This window comes from Lynx canadensis, chromosome C1, assembly GCF_007474595.2.
Source record: "Lynx canadensis isolate LIC74 chromosome C1, mLynCan4.pri.v2, whole genome shotgun sequence".
NCBI lineage: Eukaryota > Metazoa > Chordata > Mammalia > Carnivora > Felidae > Lynx > Lynx canadensis.
In genome coordinates this window covers 65,324,132-65,330,115 of record NC_044310.1, presented here as the reverse complement: position 1 = coordinate 65,330,115, position 5,984 = coordinate 65,324,132, and the positions used below count along the sequence as shown (strand labels likewise).

The window sequence follows — 5,984 nt, the reverse complement described above, 5'->3', positions numbered from 1 at the left end:
GAAAAGAAAAAAGAAGGGGCATCTGGGTGGCTCAAACATCCAACTTTAGCGCAGTTCAGCTCTTGCAGTTCATGAATTTGGGCCCTGCATCAGGCTCTGTGCTGACAGGTGAGAGCCTGGAGTCTGCTTTGGATTCTGTGTCTTTCTCTCTCTCTGCCCCTTCCCAACTTGCTCTCTCTCTCTCTCTCAAAAATAAATAATAAAAACATTGTAAAAATTAAAAAAAAAAAGAAATAAGAAGCATCCATACTGGTAAAGAAGATAAACTGTCACTATTCCTAGACAACATGATGCTACACATAGAAAATCCTAAAGATTCCATCAAAAAACTACTAGAAGTAATAAACAAATTCAGTAAAGTGGCAGGATACAAAATTAATATCCTGAAATCAGCATGTTTCTATACTAACAATGAAGTCACAGAATGAAAATTTTAAAAACAACACCATTTGCAATTGCACCAAAAAGAATAAAATAAAACATCTAGGAATAAACTTAACCAATGAGGTGAAAGACCTGTACTCCAAAAACTATAAAACATTGATGAAAGAATTTAAAGATGACACAAACAAATGGAAAAATATTCCATGCTCACGGGTTGGAAGAATTAACACTGTCAAAATGTCCAGGTTACCCAAGGCAATCTACAGATTCAGTGCAATTTCTATCAAAATACCAACAGCATTTTTCACAAAACTAGAACAAATAATACTAAATTTTTTATGAAACCACAAAAGACCTCAAATAACCAGAGCAATCCTGAGAAAGAAGAAAAAAGCTTAAAGTATCTCAATCCCAGATTTCAAGATATACTACAAAGCTTTAGTAATTAAAAAGTATGCTACTGGCACAAAAATAGACACAGATCAATAGAATAGGATAGAGATCCCAGAAATAAACCCACATGTTAATGGTCAATTAATCTATGACAAAGGAGTCAGGAATATATAATGGGGAAAGACAGTCTTTTCAATAAATAGTGCTGGGAACATTGGACAGCTACATGCCAAAGAATGAAATTGGACTAATTTCTAACACCATACACAAAAATAAACTCAAAATGTATTAAAGACCTAAACATGAGACCTGAAATCATAAAAATCCTAGAAGAGAACAAAGGCAGCAATTTCTCTGACATCAGCCATAGCAACATTTTTCTAATTATGTCTCCTGAGGCAAGAGAAACAAAAACAAAAATAAACTATTGGGACTACATCAAAATAAAAAGCTTTTGTACAGTGAAGGAAACCATCAACAAACCAAAAAACAACCTACTAATTGGGAAAAGATTGTTGTGAATGATATGTCTGATAAAGGGTTAATAACCAAAATATATAAAAAACTCATACACTTCAACACCAAAAGAACAATTCAATTTAAAAAAGACAGTCTCTTCAACAAATGGTGGTGGGAAAACAGGACAGCAACATGCAGAAGAATGGACCACTTTCTTATACCATACACATACAAAAAAAATCAAAATCGATGAAAGACCTAAATGTGAGACAGGAAACCAGTAAAATCATAAAGAGAACACAGGCAATAACCTCTCTGACACTGACCATAGCAACTTCTTACTAGACATGTCTCTGGAGGTAAGGGAAACAAAGGCAAAAATGAACTATTGGGATTTCACCAAGATACAAAGCTTCTGCACAGTGAAGGAAACAATCAACAAAACTAAAAGGCAACTAATGGAATGGGAGAAGATATTTGCAAATGACCTATCTGATACAGTGTTACTATCCAAAATCTATTAAGAACTTATTAAACTCAACACCAAAAAAACAAATAATCCAGTTAAGAAACGTGCAGAAGACATGAACAGATTCTTTTCTAAAGAAGACATATGCGTGGCTAACAGACATATGAGAAAACACTCAATATCACTCTTCATCAGGGGAAAATCAAAACTGCAATGAGATACCACCTCACACCTGTCAGAATGGCTGAAATGGACAGCACAGGAAACATGTTGGCAAGGATGCAAAGAAAGAGAAACCCTCTTACACTGTTGGAGGGAATGCAAATTGGTGCAGCCACTTTGGAAAACAGTATGGAGGTTCCTCAAAAAGTTAAAAATAGAACCACCCTATGATCCAGCAATCACACTACTAGGTATTTACCCAAAAGATACAAAAATACTGATTTAAAGGGGCACACGCACTCTGATGTTTATACCAGCATTATCAACAATAGCCAAATTATGAAAGAGTCCAAATGTCCATCAACTGATGAATGGATAAGGAAGATTTGGTATCTATATACAATGGAATATTACTCATCCATAAAAAAGAATGAAATCTTGCTATTTGCAATGACATGGATGGAGCCAGAGTATATTATGCTAAGTGAAATAAGTCAGAGAAAGACAAATACCATATGATTTCATTCATATGTGGAATTTAAGAAACAAAACAGATGAACATAGGGGAAAGAAGAGAAAAAGGAGAGGGAGACTCTCCCTCAAATGGTAAGAGACTCTCAAACCATCAGAGACTATTAACTAAGAGAGAACAAACTAAGGGTTGCTGGAGGGGAGGTGTGCAGGGGATGGACTAAATTGGTGATGAGTATTAAGGAGGGCATTTGTTGTGATGAGCACTGGGTGTTATAGTAAGTGATGAATCACTAAATTCTACTCCTGAAACCAATATTACACTATATGTTAATTAACTAGAATTTAAATATAAACTTGAAACAAAAAAAATCCAATTAAAAATGGGCAGAGGATCTGAATAAACATTTTCCCAGAGAAGACATACAGATGGACAACAGATACATGAGAAAAATGCTCAACATCACTCAGCATCAGGGAAATGCAAATCAAAACCACAATGAGCTATCACCTCATGCCTATCAAGATGGCTGAAATCAAAAACACAAGAAACAACAAGTGTTGGTGAGGATGTGAAGAAAAAGTAACCCTCATGCCTTATTGTTGGGAATGCATTCTGCTGCAGCCACTATGGAAAATAATGTAGAGATTCCTCAAAAAATCAAAAACAGAATTACCATATGATCCAGTAATCCCACTACTATTTACCCAAGGAATACAAAAACACTAATTCAAAAGATATGTACCCTTATGTTTATTACAGCATTATTTATAATAGACATATTATGGAAGCAGCCCAAGTGTCCATCGATAAACAAATGGATACAGAAGAGGTGGTACACACACACACACACACACACACACACACACAAATGGAATATTACTCAGGCATAAAAAAGAATAAAATATTGCCATTGCAACAACATGAATGGATTTAGAGAGTATAATGCTAAGCAAAATAAGTGAGTAAGAGAAAGACCAATAGCATATACGATCCTACTTACATGTGGAATTTAAGAAACAAAACAAATGGGGGCACCTGGGTGACTCAGTCAGTTAAGCCTCTGACTTCGGCTCAGGTCATGATCTCCCAGTTCATGAGTTCAAGCTCCGCATCAGGCTCTATGCTGACAACTCAGAACCTGGAGCCTGTTTCGGATTCTGTGTCTCTCTCTGCCCCTCCGCTGCTCATGTTCTGTCTCTCTCTTTCTGTCTCTCAAAAATAAATAAAAACATTTTTAAAAACTAAAAAAAAAAGGAACAAAGGAAAAAAGAGCAAACCAAATAACTAACAGACTCTTAACTATAGAGAACAAACTGATAGTTACCAGAGGAGCCGTCAGGGGGTGCAAGGATGGGTGAAATAAGTGAAAGGAATTAAGAGTATACTTATCATGATGAGCACTGAGTAACATACAGAATTGTTGAATGACTGCATTGTACACCAGAAACTAATATAACATTGTATGTTAACTATACTGGTATTAAAATAAATTAATTGAGGCAGCCACCTGAGTGGCCATTGCCACAGACACCTCCAGAGGGACCCAATTGAGGAGGAAGCAGAGGTTTCGCTGGCTCCCCCCTTCACCTAGGTCCTCCCTGGACATTCAAGAGGGACTGCAGGTTATGGGTACTACACATGCTTCAGAGCAGTACTGTGAGGAAGCTTAAAGTGGGATGGCAGGAGAGCCTCATCCTTATGACCCGTGACTCCAGTGATCCAGAGAATTGGGATCAGAAATTGCATAGCAGATCTCGTAAACTGTATAAACATTCAAGTACTCCCGCACGTGTTGCTAAAGGAGTTGTTGACCACACCAAAATGAGTCTACATGGTGCTAGTGGGGAACATGAACGATCAAGAGATAGATGAAGGTCAAGTGACAGATTACGAGATTCATCTCATGAAAGAACGGAATCTCAACTCATTCCTTGTATTAGAAATGTCCTGGATGGCTCAGTCGGTTGAGCATCCGACTTCGGCTCAGGTCATGATCTCATGGTCTGTGAGTTCGAGCCCCACGTCTGGCTCTGTGCTGACAGCTCAGAGCCTGGAGCCTGTTTCAGATTCTGTGTCTCCTTCTCTCTCTGCCCCTGCCCCACTCATGCTCTATCTCTCTCTCCCTCTGTCAAAAATAAACATTAAAAAAAATTTTTTTAAAGAAATGTTACTTCTCCAACACAACAGCACCATGTAAACGAGAAAAAGACCATAGTTCCTCTCATCCAAGCAGTCCTCGTCTTCAGAAGGCATCTCCAAATGATTCTAGTAGCAGTGCTGGAACAGCAGCAGAAACAGTAGTCAGTCAAGTTCAGATGGTACCTGTAAGACATCTGGGGAGATGGTGTTTATTTATGAAAATGCAAAAGAAGGAGCTCGGAATGTAAGAACGTCGGAACGAGTAACACTGATAGTGGATAACCATCCACTTTTACTTCACAGCCAAATACAATGTTGGGCAGGATGTTTGGATCTGGCAGAGAACCTAATTTTACACGTCCCAATGAGAAGGGAGACTATGAAGTGGCAGAGGAAATTGGCTCCACTGTGTTTCAAGCTATTCTGGATTACTACAAAAAAGGAATAATCCATTGTCCTGATGGCATATCTGTTCCTGAACTGAGAGAAGCATGCGACTATTTTTGTATTTCTTTTGAATGTAGCACTATTAAATGTAGAGATCTCAGTGCCCTAATGCATGAGTTATCAAATGATGGTGCTCATATACAGTTTGAATTTTATCTGAGAGAAATGATCCTGCCTCTCATGGTAGCTAGTGCCCAGAGTGGGGAAAGAGAATGCCACATAGTAGTGCTTACCAATGATGATGTGGTTGATTGGAATGAAGAGTATCCACCACAGATGGGAGAAGAGTATTCACAAATTATTGATAGCAAAAAATTGTATAGATTTTTCAAGTACATTGAAAGCAGAGATGTGGCCAAATCAGTTTTGAAGGAGAGTGGTCTTAAGAAGATTAGATTGGGAATAGAAGGTTATCCTACCTACAAAGAAAAAGTAAAGAAAAGGCCTGGAGTCCCCCCAGAAGCGATTTACAACTATGTCCAAAGACCCTCTATTTGAATGTCTTGGGAAAAGGAAGAAGGAAGGAGTCAGCATGTAGACTTTCAGTATGTAAAAAGTAAATCTATCACCAACCTTGCAGCAGCTGCCACAGACATTCCCCAGGACCAGCTGGTAGTCATACACCCGACTCCACAAGTGGACGAGCCGGATATTCTCCTGATGCACCCCCCTTCTGGCAACAATGACCTCAGTCCTGATGCACAGAATCCAATGCTGTGATGCTGATGTTCTTGAAACCATCGCTTGCTACCCTTCACGGTGACGTCGCACTCTCATTCTGCACTACAAGGCCACACTCTTCATCGTGAGATGCACATAACAATGTTTAGGATATTGCACTGGAGGCTTTTTTAAAGACCAAAGGTAGCTGAATGGTTTTTTAAATAAGTACAACTCTAGCATCCTGAGGTTCCAGTTATATAAATGTATTTGCTTACCAGTAGATTTGTGAAATTGGTTCTTTGTATGGGGGACTGTCCTTTTTCATACACATAGATATTTTCAGAAGTGGGGAAAATTGGCAGGTGGGGTCTTTTCAGCTTAGATTGACACTTT

At 38.4% G+C, this 5,984-nt stretch overlaps 1 pseudogene; it reads left to right on the top strand.

The window, feature by feature from the left end:
- The first annotated feature begins 4,018 nt into the window (after nucleotides 1-4,018).
- LOC115521260 lies at nucleotides 4,019-5,648 on the top strand (annotated as a pseudogene).
- The last annotated feature ends 336 nt before the right edge of the window (nucleotides 5,649-5,984 follow it).